This window comes from Ascidiella aspersa, chromosome 2 (genome assembly GCF_963924565.1).
Source record: "Ascidiella aspersa chromosome 2, kaAscAspe10.2, whole genome shotgun sequence".
NCBI lineage: Eukaryota > Metazoa > Chordata > Ascidiacea > Phlebobranchia > Ascidiidae > Ascidiella > Ascidiella aspersa.
Window position 1 is genome coordinate 21,073,197 of NC_139448.1, and position 15,248 is coordinate 21,088,444.

General features: G+C 37.0%; 1 protein-coding gene across 5 annotated transcripts in view; it reads left to right on the forward strand.

The window, feature by feature from the left end:
* LOC146164297 (NADP-specific glutamate dehydrogenase-like) overlaps positions 1–15,248 on the forward strand; it is a 59,544-nt gene that overhangs the window by 20,541 nt on the left and 23,755 nt on the right. For 2 of the 5 annotated variants that reach the window (XM_083381326.1, XM_083381324.1), the window contains exons 2-3: positions 2,222–2,417; positions 6,422–6,519. The gene's annotated coding sequence lies outside the window, so the exon portion shown is untranslated. Of the gene's footprint in view, positions 1–575; positions 2,418–6,421; positions 6,520–15,248 lie in introns of those variants that run through there. The other 3 variants (XM_083381323.1, XM_083381327.1, XM_083381328.1) reach the window with 3 other exon arrangements.

Here is a 15,248-nt window from a genome sequence, read left to right on the forward strand (position 1 = left end):
TCTCTGTTAGCACCTGTTGTGCATGTTGCTCCAACCAACATACCAATATCAGGCCTAAACAACTAGCAAAACTTTCGATTTAATAGTTTGCGTATTAGGCACATAATAGTGTGTTTCTGTTTGAAACTACAGATTTAAAGTCTGTTTTAACAGTGATTGCTCGGACCAAGCCATGGTAAAAATTTACCGAGTAAAAGTTTGCAAAAGTATTGGAAACTATAGGCGTTGAACCATTTTAAGTCTTTAGGAGAATGATAATATTTGCTTTTCAAACACGCAAGCTGGCCAAAATGTAATAAAATGGCCATACACATTATCTACGTAAATTCTATTTATCAAATATATGTTTCGATCATTCCCCAAATACTACGCCATATTTGAACCCCTTTCGCATCAATTGGGGAAGTTTTCGGCCCATATCTGTTTTTGCTTGCAGAAACAAGTTTAGGAAATTGAAAAACAAAATATGAAATATATAATATAAAATACACAATACAAAATACAAAATATAAAAAAATAAAAAGTATAAAATAAAAAAAAAAATTAAAATTAAAAAATGAATATGAAAAAAAAAATTGAAAAAAAAAAATAATAAATTAAATCAATTTAAAAAAAAATGAAAACAAAATAAAAATAAACACTAAGCCCTGAAAATATACCCCCTGACAAAATATACAACAACCGCACCCCCGTCTAGTTATACGATAAAATGCAATGTTTTTTAATCTAAATTAAACAACTTAGTAAAATAAAGAAATAAACGTTGGACGATTCCTCGGTCAAAACGAGTGTTGACCAATTAAGCAGCACATTACAGTAGTATTTTCTAAGACAGGGATGGCGAACCTTTTTATCGCGCGGGTCACAAACACGACCTTAATCCTTACAAAATGCACAAGTGGGTCAAATATTTAACTATATTCTAATTTTACGTGAAACTTTGCTTCTGCGTCGTTTTAAGTGTTATTGCCTGGGTTAGTAATTTAAGGTTTTTGGACGATTTCTAAATTTTGATTCCCACGAATAGTAAAAACCTAATTAATTAACAAATGCTTCCGTACTTTTTGTGGGATTGCAGGAGTGCAGCAGAAAGTTTTTCAGCATGGTTTAACCAGGTTTTTCAAATTTTTTGTCTGCGAGTTCTTAATTTTTCCTAAAGGATCGTCACCCTTTTTTAGCGACAAACAAAATGCTTTGAGTTGTCTGATTTTTCTGCACACATTTATTAAAGTGAAGTTAATGTAGCCCTACTCACCACGCCTAGGACACTTTTGCACAACCCACGATTGGGTAGCCCTGATTTAAACAGTATAGTGCTATCTAATCAAGAGTTGTTTTTTATTTTATCATTTCCTGAAAATGATTGATAACATTTCGATATTTCTGGACAGACAAGTGGGTCATTAAAAATGTGTGGTGGGTCAGGGTCAGTGGTTCGCAATCCTTGTTCTAAGACACCGTAATGCAATTCAAAATAAGCACGGAATGGTAACCCTGCAGTGGTTCATAAACTGGGTCCATGAGAAAGTTTTTAGGGCACCACAAAACATCTCTTATTTTATGTGCTAATAAATTATATTAATCCAGAGAACATTTTTCATATAGAATTTTAATAATAAAAATATTTAGTCTTTCGAAAGCTTGTGTACAGTAAGGTCAGTAAGTAGCTATTATGACTGAATGTAGAATAATTATTGTACGGTGAAATTTCAATCTTGCCTGTTTTCAACATTAAGGTGTCTGTCATTATTTCAAGGAAACATAAGGGGTCCGCAAGGCGAAAACGTTTGAGAACCACTACTAATATCTATAGCAGGGTTGCCAGACTATGAAAAGGTGTTCAAGCCAAAATAATACCAAAAAAGGCCAAATGGATATTTGCCTGTTTCTATTGTAAATAATAAAATATACCTATAAATCAGGTGGGTAATTATCTTAAGCAGCAAAAAAATGGTGCAACAGCAAAGAGTCCTGGCGTCGAACAGAGCTGAACACTTTTAATAAAAAAGTCAAATATGAAAGCAGTCAATATTTAAATGTCGTCAATGAATCAAGCTAAATTCATGATGTATTTAAATAAATATTACTACACTAATTAATAGACTTGTTACAAAAGAAGATTCTTTGTAACAAATCTACGATTTTTAATGACAAATTTACTTATACCATAACAAACCATAAAAAAAAGGTAATTTGAAAATCACAAATCACTTTTATCCAGGGAGTCGAACCCTTTGACTTTTCCGGTTCAGTTTCGGTTCGGGTTCAAGGATTTTTTCGGAATCCGGTTCAGTTCCGGTTTCGGTTCGGAGGAATTTAAAAGTTCCGGTTCAGCTCCGATTCGACCATCGCTATTTCAAAACCGGTTCATAAAGTTCCGGTTCAGATACAATATAATTTACGTTAAATCTCAAAATGTGGGTCGATAAATGTAGAGAATAATCTTTGACTTGCAAGTCATTTAATCTAAGTTACGTGACGTATTAAGAAAACATTAACTCGTTATTGAAATATTTAAAAAAATAAAAATCAACGATTTTTTCATTCATTATTCATATTTTTTTCAAAAAATTTCGAATATGACGTAACTTGACTCTGTAAAATAGAAGTTGTGACGTCATAACAGGAGCGAACCGCTTTTATTTACAGGTTCGGGTTCGGTTAAGGTTCAGGTACTTTCAAATTATTCGGTTCAGTTCCGGTTCGGCTCCTTAAAATTTTATAAAAAACGGTTCAGGTTCGGTTACGGTTCGGATAAAATTGACCCAAAACCGGTTCATAAAGTTCTGGTTCGGTTCCGGTTCGACTCCCCGCTTTTATCTTGTATTGCTTTACAACTGATTTTCTGAAAGCATGCGCGGCTGGTAAGCCGGCGGTTGTGTTTTACCGTTCGATCAAAAAGTGAACACATTACGTTTCTGTATACCAAATTGATGTCTATAATATTCATATTTATAGATAATTTATGACTTGTAGCTGATTTTAATAAATTGTAACAAAACTAATTTTGAAAGTAGCCCGAAAAATAGCAAGTATAAAAAGACTGTAGTGGATGAGCAAAATACAAAGAGTAAATTAAAAAAAAAGCCAAATTTAAGGCCAAATCTAGAAAAAGGCCTAATGTATAATTCCTAAGGCCAACCGACTCTAAAAATAGCCAAATTCGAGGAATTTGGCTTTAAAAAGGTCAATCTGGCAACCCTGATATCTAGACTAGAGAGATCGTTGGTTTTCGACTTCTAACAATGGTATTTTAACGTCACACACAATTTATTGTTTGGCAAAAGCATCATATTAATGTAATAAAAAGTAGTCCTCATATTATTGGGTTGTAAATCAGCTGGAAAAAAATATCTGTTATACTGGCTAGTTGCATGAACCAAAAAAGTCAACATCGAAATATTTTACTTTTACTGATCAAGAGAACATAAAAGTGGTAAGTTAATCTTTATCACAGCAAGGAGACTTCAGCAATAAGATCGAAACTGAAATAATTTTTAAGTCCGAATAAATCCAGGTTCGGAATAGTGACAAAATTTGACTAGCCACGAAGACGTAGTAATACCTAAAGTCCTAAAAATATCAACGTCTGATCTAAAGCGCCGGAATAAGATTTTTCTCTTACGCAACCCTGAACCCACCCGACAACTTTATCACTAATTCTATTCTACAAAGTCGTAGATACTATTGCTTTTTTTTTTTCCGTTGGGTTTTAATACTACGATGTTGTGGATATTGTTGCTTAACAGGTTTATTTCGCTATTTTCGCACAAAGGAGCAATTTTTTTATCTATGCATTTTAATGACTACTTTTCAACTTTTTAATGTAATTTCAACATTAAAATAGCTGTAGCAGCATTGACATTAGAGATGTCAACAGCGCAGCGTTTGCGGCCGCTTGTGCGGTTTGGCCAAGTAACCTCGCAGCGACGCCTGAATAAATCCAAAAATTTGGCCGCGCCGTGCCTCATACTGCCTGCGGCGTGTCAAAGTTTTCTTTTTTTTCAATTAAAAAGAAAAGCAAGCAGTTTACACATGGATGTTTCATCCCTAAAAAGTAAGCTGTTATCCGTACTTGTTTGAACTAGCTTTCTAAGTGTTTGTAGTATTTTTTTTATAATGTTGGAGTATATTGCTTACAGTTCCCAAATTTTGTGGGCAGCGCAGCCTAAGATTTCGAAAATAATTTGCGGTGCAGCGCAGCTTGCGAACAACTTATTGAAGTGCGGTGCGGGCAGCGAACACAAATTTTATATTCTAACCATCTCTAATTGACACCCACTCTGTATAGTCACATACAAGTAAGATCAATGTAGGCGCGTTCATTAAGCGATATTGTACATGGCTACTGCCTTAGACAACCGTAGGTAGCGAGTATCATGCTGCTTTTTATGTAGGCCTATAGTGGTCATTTCCAGTCGTGGATCTAGGAATTTTGTTTAGGTGGGTATGACAATTTGTTCAGAGATGGAGTTACTTGGTTGCGTCATACCGTGACGTCACAAAACAATGTCAAAATGGTACGTCACAAAGTTATACATCTAAACGGGACGTCATAAAAAGTAACCCTATGGACAGCAAACATGGACATGTGTAACTTTTAACACAAAAGCTGTTATGATGTAATCAATTAGCGCAAAACGCCTTTGTCTCATTTAAGTTGCCCAAACTTTTATTTTCGATGTTGAGATAGGACGTACGACGCTTTTGGGATCAAACAATGTTTATCAAAATGGGCTAAGACATTTTAGCAACACAGTAAGATTCGCGCAGAACGCTAAAATTATTGAGGGTAAATAGGCCAAAAATACAGTTTTGGGGGCGGCGGCATTGCCACGTACGGGGAAGCATTAAGTTAACCTTTCAGACACGAGCAGCGGCAAACAGCCAAGAAACGAGCAGCGCTTAAATTGTCACATTCTCTTTTTATGTAACATGCAGCTTAACCAAACTTTTATACAAGATGTTATTGTGGGCGAAGCATTTAGTTAAATCATTTCAGACACATTAAGCGGTCAACAGTTATGGGACGAACATCGCTTTTTCTGTTTTACAATGTAGGCTATATGTTCTACGATCATATATCATTAAATCTCCATTTATGTGTAACACTACGTAGTCCAACGTGCAAAAAAAAGACATTTATGTTATTTAAAAATACATTTTTTGCATTATTTAGTCTGTGAATTGCCACATTTATTTTTGTTAGTCATGTTCTATTTGGTAACACATAACATTGATTGGGTTACATCTATGCAAGCATTGTACATGTTTGTCATTTTAGAGTAAGACGTCTGACAGCGCCGTACGCCGAGGTCGTGGTCAGACAACGTTATAAGATATTCTAATCTTCGCTAGCCACGTTTTCTACGTCTTGCGACTCGTGGCCCAAAGGCAAATCGCGCTTTACAAAAACAAATGCCGAGTATTTCATCTGTAGTACGTCATAAAGGTCGCACACAACAATTATATACAATGCAATAAACTAAACACTACATGGAAACAACTCTACAGCTAGCTTACATGATGCTGTTATTAAGCAAGTCGCGTAAGTATTTTTCTTGGCTTAAATTGCAGGTTTTACATTTAGTCGCCTCTTTGCACTATCTTGACCAGACCTGGGCAACATACGGCCCGCCAAGCAATTTAATCCGGCCCACGGCTTATTTTTCTTAAAATACACAAGCTAAGCGAACACAAGGGCGAGCTTTTACATGTTTTGTTGCATCTTACACACTCTTTCCAGGGACGGATCTAGTCATGACCCCGTCAAACTCTATTTAGCCTTTTTTATAGACTAAAATGGAAATTGTTTTCGCGTTTTGCGCGAATTTCTTCTGTCTTTCTTGTTTGTTCCTCGCGATTTTTTTGCATATTTACAAAAAAAGCGTCCTCGACACTGTGGCACTCTACTTTAACCTTAACTTTTGGGTCAACGCTCCCCACAACTAAATAAACGCCAATATATCAAGAAGTGTAATTTTTTTTATCTGTGCTCAATGCGTCACTCCCCCTCTAAATATAAATTAATGTTATTTTAAAAACAAATATAAATTTGACTTGAGTTGTACGTTTGCGCACAACTCCTAACGTAGTAACAAGTTCGTTAGCTTATTTGTTTTAAAGCGTCGGAGTTTAACGTCATATTGCCTGTAATTGTGTATCTATTTTTGACCCGGCCCGCCACAACTTTGTAAGTTTCTCATGCGGCCCGCGGTTAAAAATAATTGCCCACCCCTGATCTTGACGATGTTTCTATTTCACTTAAAATACTGCCGGTATAAGGTATAATAACGATCAATTTGACTATAGGAAACATATTGGTCGTACAGGGGCGCGCTGTTCAAAAGTTTAGAAACCCCTGCGCTGCAAGTTAGGTAAAAAGGAAAAATAATAACGAGTGTTTTTTTTGCTTTTCGAGGTAATCGGAGAACAGGCAGCCCTACATTGTAAAGCGAAAAGGCGCTGGTCTTTAAGTGTATCATTGATGAAGCTAGGACAGCTGAATTAATATTAAAGGTAAGATAAAATCATATAAGTCCCGTATTTTGCTTACCTCGTTTGTTGAATCTCAAAACAAGCGTTTTTTGTTTGGTTAGTATGTATATAGAAGTATTCTTTGTGATTTTGCGATATAATGATGGCTTATGGCTGGGTTTCAAGGGCGGATCCAGGAGTTTTGTTTCGAAGGGCCGTGAAAATTTTCAGAAAAAACGTCACAAATTTACGTAATAACCTGACGTCATGATCAAATAATCTTAAAAACACCTGTTGTTCTCGAGCAAACCCGTTCGCAAAATGCTGCTGAAACTTAGTCTAACACTGCGTTTGTTCGGTTGAAATTGGCAACGCCTTAAATTTAGCAAGAGATTCTACCTTAATTTCAGTGGTCAATTTTCATGTCACGCTAGCGGCCCGCCATATGGGGCGCCGTTTCGGACAACTTTTCAGTTCGTTTTGCCTTAATTGCGCTTTGAATTTGGACCGAATTGCTTTCTGAATAGCTTAAAGCGAACGGAAAAAGTTTTCCATGAAGGTAAATTTGTTTTTTCCAAACGGGGAATATACTTCTAATATCCGGCCAACAGATAATCGCTTTTTAACTTCATAGGATTACCCGGTCAACTCAATTACAAAACCATCTTAACCGTTCTATCGTACAGCACAAAACTGTAGTGGAATTTACGTAAATAAACAAAAAATCGTGTTAAGCAGTTTTTACAATACTGCAATTTAAACAGCCTAGCTGGATGCTACATATTTGATCGCAAATGCTGAGAGCGATCATCCGTGAGGCACACCCTATTGCATTAGCCAAATGAAGGAACGTTGTGCAAAAATTGTGCAATTTTTTGATCTGTCGTTTCTGCACATGTGAGCTTGCGCAAGAATTAGTTTAACACAATGTATAGTATACGGCGTGACAACACCTAGAAATAATAGAATCGTTGAGAGGATGTTGCCGGAACATTTGACAAGAATCTGCTGAGATTAACTACAGAAAACATTGTTTACATATTACTTAATGATGTTCGTCATGTTTACAATTGAACTACAGCAATTGCATCGTCTTCGATAAAGGGTGTATAGCTATTGTGATATGCCGTGCAACAAAATAACAGGATAATGTTCATCTTAAAGGGACGCGGCTACATTAAGTATAAAATGGTAAGTTGTGAAAATTCCCATAAAGTAAACGAAAAAAAATAAATTCTATACGTCATATTCCATATTTTGTGGGTTACAAAATTTAAAATGCCTTTATTCCAGGGGTGGGCAAACCGAGGCTCGCGAGCCGCATGCGTCTCTTCATCGAGTTACTCGCAAAGTTTAGGTTGTATTAGAGTTTTTTGGACGACGTACAGTGTTAATTATATGAGCTGAAAATTTATTTTCGGGACATATCTTGTTTTTGCCGCTATTTATATGGGACGAAAATTTATTTTCGGGACATATCTTGTTTTTGCCGCTATTTATATGGGACGAAAATTTATTTTCGGGACATATCTTGTTTTTGCCGTTATCATATGGGCCGAAAATTTATTTTCGGGACATATCTTGTTTTTGCCGTTGTTATATGGGCCGAAAATTTATTTTCGGGACATATCTTGTTGTTGCCGTTATTCTTTTTTGGTTTCCTATGGTTTCCTATGGTATGTTTCAGACCGATTTTTGTCCGAAGCTTTATAGAAAAAGTAGACATCGTAGAACCTTTTTCAGACATGGCGTAGAGTGGTATGTAGGTGCTTTGTAAAAGTTTATGAGGCAGCACCCCCAGGGGCCTTTGCTTGGGGGGTAAAAACCTGAAATATTGCGTTTTAGCACTTTGTAGCTAACGACTGCCATCTAGCAGCAGAAAAACTTTCATACAGAATTCGTTCATATTTGCTTGCTTTGTCCAGCTTGTGAAGTGACGAAGCGACTCACCGCCTGCTGCGCTTTATTGTCCCGCGCGTGAGACTTTCATTGTGCGAAGTGGCACATCCTAAACTGGGCTCGTGCGACTTGCATTTTAAAACGAGGCTTCTCTTTAGTAAAATTACTTAATGCTGTTAAGAAACAACTTATTTTACCGCCGCAAATTTAAATGCGAAATCTGGTGGCAACTCTAATCCAACATATCAACACCAGGCCTACACAACTTAAAATTGTGTGTTGATATGGTGGATTGGAGTAACATACTATACAGGTGCAAATAGCAAATATTCTCCAAATACGATTTTTCCAATATTCTCCAAATCGTATTTTATCGTATTGTCGCGGTAATACACAAAGAGGTAAGGCCGTGAATAAAGTTTCACCCACCGTACAATTAACGGAGGGAAGCATTGCGAGTAGAGATGTTCAAAGCAGAATATCGGCGACTCATTTATAATGCTTGCTTTCAATGCGGCGTTAGCTTTTTTTCGGGCGACCAATTACTTCGCGATAATCTTCGCCTAATAATTAAGTGTCAATAGGGTGTATTTACCGCCGCAAGTTTAAATGCGAAATCTTAAGGCAGTCTACGCCTCTCTGTTAGCACCTGTCGTGCATCTTGCTCCAACCAGCATACTACCAACATCAGGCATAAACATCTAGCAAAACTTTCAATTTGATAGTTTGCGTATTGAGAACATAATAGTGTTTTTCATATTGTTTAAAACTACAGATTTAAAGCCTGTTTTAACAGTGATTGCTCGGCCCAAGCCATGGTAAAAAATTATTGGGAACCTCCAATTGGGGGACAAAAACCAAAAGTGTTACTCATCGTTTTAGTTCATAACAGCTATCTACTACTATCTAGCGGCAGAAAAACTTCAATACAGAATGCTTTCATTCACTTGCTTTATTCAGCTCGCGACGAGGCGGCTGCTGGCATCCCTGCTGTGCCTCATTGTCCTGCGCGTGCAACGTTTTTGTTCGAAGTGGCTTGCCTAGTAAAACTAGGCGCATGTGACTTGCCTTTCATAAAGAGGCCTCTCTAAGTAAAAAAACCTATTGCACTTACAACACAAAATATTTTACCACCGCAAATTTAAATGCGAATCCTTGAGGCAGTGGACACATCTGTGTTAGCACCTGTTGCAATTGTTGCACCATTCAAACATATCAACACCAGGCCTAAACAAATATAATTATACAAGGGCCGCAACAACAAAAAGCTTGAGTTTAACGCATTCTTAACGACGACGTTACAAAGCTACGTCATAACATGGCGTCATAAATAAATAAATCATGCGTTTATTGGATTTAAATTGGCAAAACTTTCAATATAAAACGTGGCTTATTAGGCACATAAACGTGTTTGCATATTGCTCAAAACTACAGATTTAAACTCTGTTTCAACAGTGATTGCTCAGACCAAGGCATGGTAAAAATTTACCCAGTAAAAGTTGGAAAATGTATAGCGAACCATAGACATTAAATCATTTAGAGAGAATGAAAATATTGGCTTTTTAAACATGCTAGCTGACCAAAATGTAATAACATGGCCGTAAGCATTATCTACGTAAATTTTTATTGATGAAATATATGTTTCGATCATTTCCCAAAATCTACGCCATATTTGAACCCCTTTCGCTTCAAAGCCATAAGTTATTATATTATTATACACAACTTATAATTGTGTGTTGATATGTTGGATTGAAGTAACATACAGAACAGGTGCAAATAGCAAATATTCTCCAAATAAGATTTTTCCAATATTCTCCAAATCGTATTTCATCGTATTGTCGCGGTAATACACAAAGAGGTAAGGCCGTGAATAAAGTTTCACCCACCGTACAATTAACGGAGGGAAGCATTGCGAGTAGAGATGTTCAAAGCAGAATATCGGCGACTCATTTATAATGCTTGCTTTCAATGCGGCGTTAGCTTTTTTTCGGGCGACCAATTACTTCGCGATAATCTTCGCCTAATAATTAAGTGTCAATAGGGTGTATTTACCGCCGCAAGTTTAAATGCGAAATCTTAAGGCAGTCTACGCCTCTCTGTTAGCACCTGTCGTGCATCTTGCTCCAACCAGCATACTACCAACATCAGGCATAAACATCTAGCAAAACTTTCAATTTGATAGTTTGCGTATTGAGAACATAATAGTGTTTTTCATATTGTTTAAAACTACAGATTTAAAGCCTGTTTTAACAGTGATTGCTCGGCCCAAGCCATGGTAAAAAATTATTGGGAACCTCCAATTGGGGGACAAAAACCAAAAGTGTTACGTCATCGTTTTAGTTCATAACAGCTATCTACTACTATCTAGCGGCAGAAAAACTTCAATACAGAATGCTTTCATTCACTTGCTTTATTCAGCTCGCGACGAGGCGGCTGCTGGCATCCCTGCTGTGCCTCATTGTCCTGCGCGTGCAACGTTTTTGTTCGAAGTGGCTTGCCTAGTAAAACTAGGCGCATGTGACTTGCCTTTCATAAAGAGGCCTCTCTAAGTAAAAAAACCTATTGCACTTACAACACAAAATATTTTACCACCGCAAATTTAAATGCGAATCCTTGCGATAAGCTTCACCTAATAATTAAGTGTCAATAGGGTGTCATTGGGTGAGCGAGCGTCTAGCGCTGGGTTGGGCATTTAGTTTGTTACCGCAGGGCGCATGAGAAACATAAAATGTTATGGTAGAGGGTGACTTGAGGGGCGGGTGGAGAATTTATTGGCAAATATGAAACATTTAGTCGCTGTAAACAAAAACCTTCAAATTTTATAATAATTTTTAATGTATAGTCTAAATAAAGTTTTAAGAGAAAGGTTACATTTGCTTTTGGAGTCCGCACCCCTAGTCACCTCTAATTGGGGAACAAGGAACAATGATGTCATCGTTTTAGTCCTATACAGCTATCTACTCCTGTCTAGCGGCAGAAAAACTCCAACAGAGAATGCGTTCATATCACTTGCTTTATTCAGATCGCAAAGCGACGGCGGCTAGCATTCTGCTGCGCTTTATTATCCCATACGTGCAACGTTCATTGTGCGAAGGGACTGTCTTAGTAACAGTGGGAGCGTGCGACTTGATTTTTAGAAAGAGGTTTCTCTTACCAAAATAACTTATTGTTCTTACTAAACAGCATATTTTACTGTCTCAAATTTAAATGCGAAACCTTAGGGCAGTGTACACCTTTCCGTTTGCACCTGTTTCGTATCTTACTTCAATCAAACATATCAACACAAGGGCGCAACGAGCAAAATACTCAAGTTTATTGCATTTTTAGCGACGACGTTACACAGTCACGTCATAACATGGTGCCTTACAAAAATAAGTCTTAAGAACACTACGTTTATTTGGTCTAAATTGGCAAAATGTTCGATTTAAAAGGTGGCGTATTAGGCACAAAAAAGAGTTTTTTGTATTGCTTGAAACTACAGATTTAAAGTCTGTTTAAATGGCGATTGCTCCGACAAATACATGGAAGAAATTTCCCGAATAAAAGTAGGCAAAAGTATAGAAAACCTTAGGCGTTAAACCATTTTAAGAGAATGATAACGTTTTCTTTTTGAACATGTTAGCTGGCCAGAATGTAATAACATGGCCGAACGCATTATCTAGGTAAATTCTATTTATCTAATATATGTTTTGATCATTCCCAAATATTTCGCAATATATGAACCCCTTTCGCACCAAAGCCATAAGTTAAGTGGAAAAATTTTCGGCCCATATCTGTTTTTGCTTGCAGAAACAAGTTAAGGAAAAAAATAAAATATCAAATTGTAGAAGCCATTTTGTCATATTGTGTTTACACAGAGAATTTTTGTTTTTAATCGATGTGTCGTAACGGAAAATTTTCAGTAAAAATCTATGGCCTAAATTCTTTGTAACCATATTCTAATGTTTACGTTACTCCTTGCAGCCAATGTGCAAACGATAAGCGGAAAGTTTTCGGTAAAATTCCGTTACGTAGATTTCTTGCAACCACATAATATTTGCAGCGAATTTGCAAACAATTCAAATTGCTGACACCAATTTTTATGCGTCAAGGTATTTACATCCGTTTTTTTGTATATGTTTCAAAACACCGCGGTCTGAACATTAGTCGGTTTCCCCGGTTGTGTGATTTTTAAACTGTTGACATTTTAACTGGAGGCAGAGGCTGTTTCGCAATCATATTTTGACGTAAAATTTGTATGTTTCGCGTCAGAAATAAGTGTGAAAAAGGTTTAGACCACGCCTTGTTATCACGTGATATTTTGTTAAGTATTATAAGAATTAATGACGTAAATCTTTCTTTATCGCAGAAATTTTCTTAACTGATTCTCGTCTATAAATAGCGTGTTCAATCAATATAAAATGGCTTATATAGCTACTACTCAGACAGCAAACTCGAGTGCTTTTGTGACTGAACCAGATAGAGGCTTTTATAGCTTCTACTCAGACAGCAAAATTGACTGTTCATGTATCTGAACTAAAGGAAAGAATTGGACCTGAATGGCCTCACGAAGACAGGCCATCTCAAATCTTGTAGGAGTGTGGTCGATTCATCTTGGCAATTATATAAATGAAGACTCGTTAATCCCGACCCACCCCCACAAATTGATGCCCGCGTGTGACGAACGAACCACCTGCAAACTACTTTCCCAAGAAGACTGAAGAAACGAAGCTCAAAGAAAAAAAATATGTGCCTTAATCTGTATGGACCACCTGCAAACGGCCGCCTAAAAACTGTCATGTTTGGAACTTGCAAGAAGCCAGCTTTAGAAGAAATTAATCTCATCGAAAGATACGTGAAGAGACGCTCCATAGCGTCAGCAAAGCATTTGCTTGGAATTCGAAACACGAAATACAAACAAGCGTTGCCGATAAAGACATCACCACTGTTTGGAATCATGGAAAACGAAACGGAATTATGGATTTCACAATAACTGATTCTGCCTAGTTTATCAGGTGAAAATCTATTATACTTTTAATATATATATATATAATTATTAAAATACCGACCGAAAGGTCTGTAAATTGTTTATGCGACATTTTTTTTGAGCCATTCAAATGTGTCCAAATTTTGCCCGCGTCAAAGCACGCGTAGCGGAAATACTTCGTAAAAGCATAGTAATGTCATTCACAAGCGAAAAATATGCTTCAACTCGTGTAAGTCTATAAACACGACTTTAGGGATAAAACCCTGCTCGATTTCGTAATGTGTTAAATGTTTTATGTAAATGTTTTCAATGCATCGCTTGCCTTCGTGCTTTTCAAATGCAACCCCAATTAAATAGGCGTAAATCAAACAACTTCCGTAACGGCACTCTACGTGGAAACTGAACTCGTTTCCAACCGCATTTTCCCTTCCTAAAACAAACAGCGTTTCTATAAACGGATCCGCAGCTACTTATAAAACGCAAGCCAGTCAAAATGACTAATTTTAAGTGTACACTTCTATACGTCTAATATATTATATCTCATGAACCATTTTGTGAAACTCACTCGCAAAAGCTTACTATTTTAACACGGATTGCCAGTACGCGTTAAGACACTTGACCCTACCTAAAAAGTAGCTTGTTCATCTGTAAACTTACGCCCAAGGCGTGCCTGGCTTACAAGGCTTAGTTGCCACTCGATCGCTTTTGAATATGTTGGTAAGCTAGCAACCGACAAACCCATTAGCGGTGTTTCCGTAAGTTAGCGCTTTTCAACGCCGGTACTTAATCCCTCCAAGCGAAATGTAAAGCAAAAATTCTACATTTCCAGATAAATTTCACTTATCTTTTCAAAAGAATACATAGCATACGCATTAGTTCTCAGCGAGTGCTATAAATGTATTCCGCAAGTTACCAATGATATTCGGTAACGTCAAATATCCTATAGCTTGCTAGGTCACGAGTTTTCATCGCTAACGTGTTGTTGCTACGTTGACCCTAAATATATCATGGTGGTTAATTCTACCATTTCCACGATAAGAAAATCCCCTTATCCGACCAAGACCTATATGCGGTCGCAATTACAAAATAGCTGGATAGAATTTCCAACAACGCCTGTCCTACTTCACAAACCCTAGAGTTGCCACGCCAAAATGAAGTTATGATAAACTTCGACTAGCCAGTCGAATGACGATAACCAATTTCAATGAAAATGCACGTTGCTCGCGAAATGCCCCACAAATGTTCACTTGTTGCAAAATTGTTATAACTATAATCATTGTATGTATCGCTTTTGAAGCGAAGGAATGTAAAAATGTTACCATTATGTATAAGTTACTCTATGTATCGCGTATAATGTAAATTAAATAACCATGTAATCGCTATAAAGTATATGTCATTGTATGAATCGCAAAGAATATAAATTTAAATGAATATATTGCAATAATTAATTGTCTCAAACTTTAAGTGTAACCTGTTGCGCCTATATATATATAAGTATAGAAAATATGTGTGTCTATAACCAAAATGTTAATAACCTAAGTTTGAAGTGTTGCAATAAAAATGTTCAAGACATACGAACACACATCTGCCGAAAAATATTTCGCATTTTTCAGAATACAAAAGCACGTTGGACAGCGAAAGGTCACAGCACAGCGCAGCGCACAATGAATGGCTTTCCGGTGACGTCAAAATTACAACGCACCAAACAGGGAGTTTCCCCTGCTGCCGCACAGATCGCCTGAAAAGCTCAATCCACAGCAATGCAATGGTGTGTCAAGCACACAACAATTTCGAGCAACTCAGCGAACGCTGACATCAAAGTCCTCGGTTGCTAATTCAGGCACCAAAGAGAAAACTTTCTCGAGGAATCAGGAATCTGACTAAAACAATTGCGCAAATGCGTTAT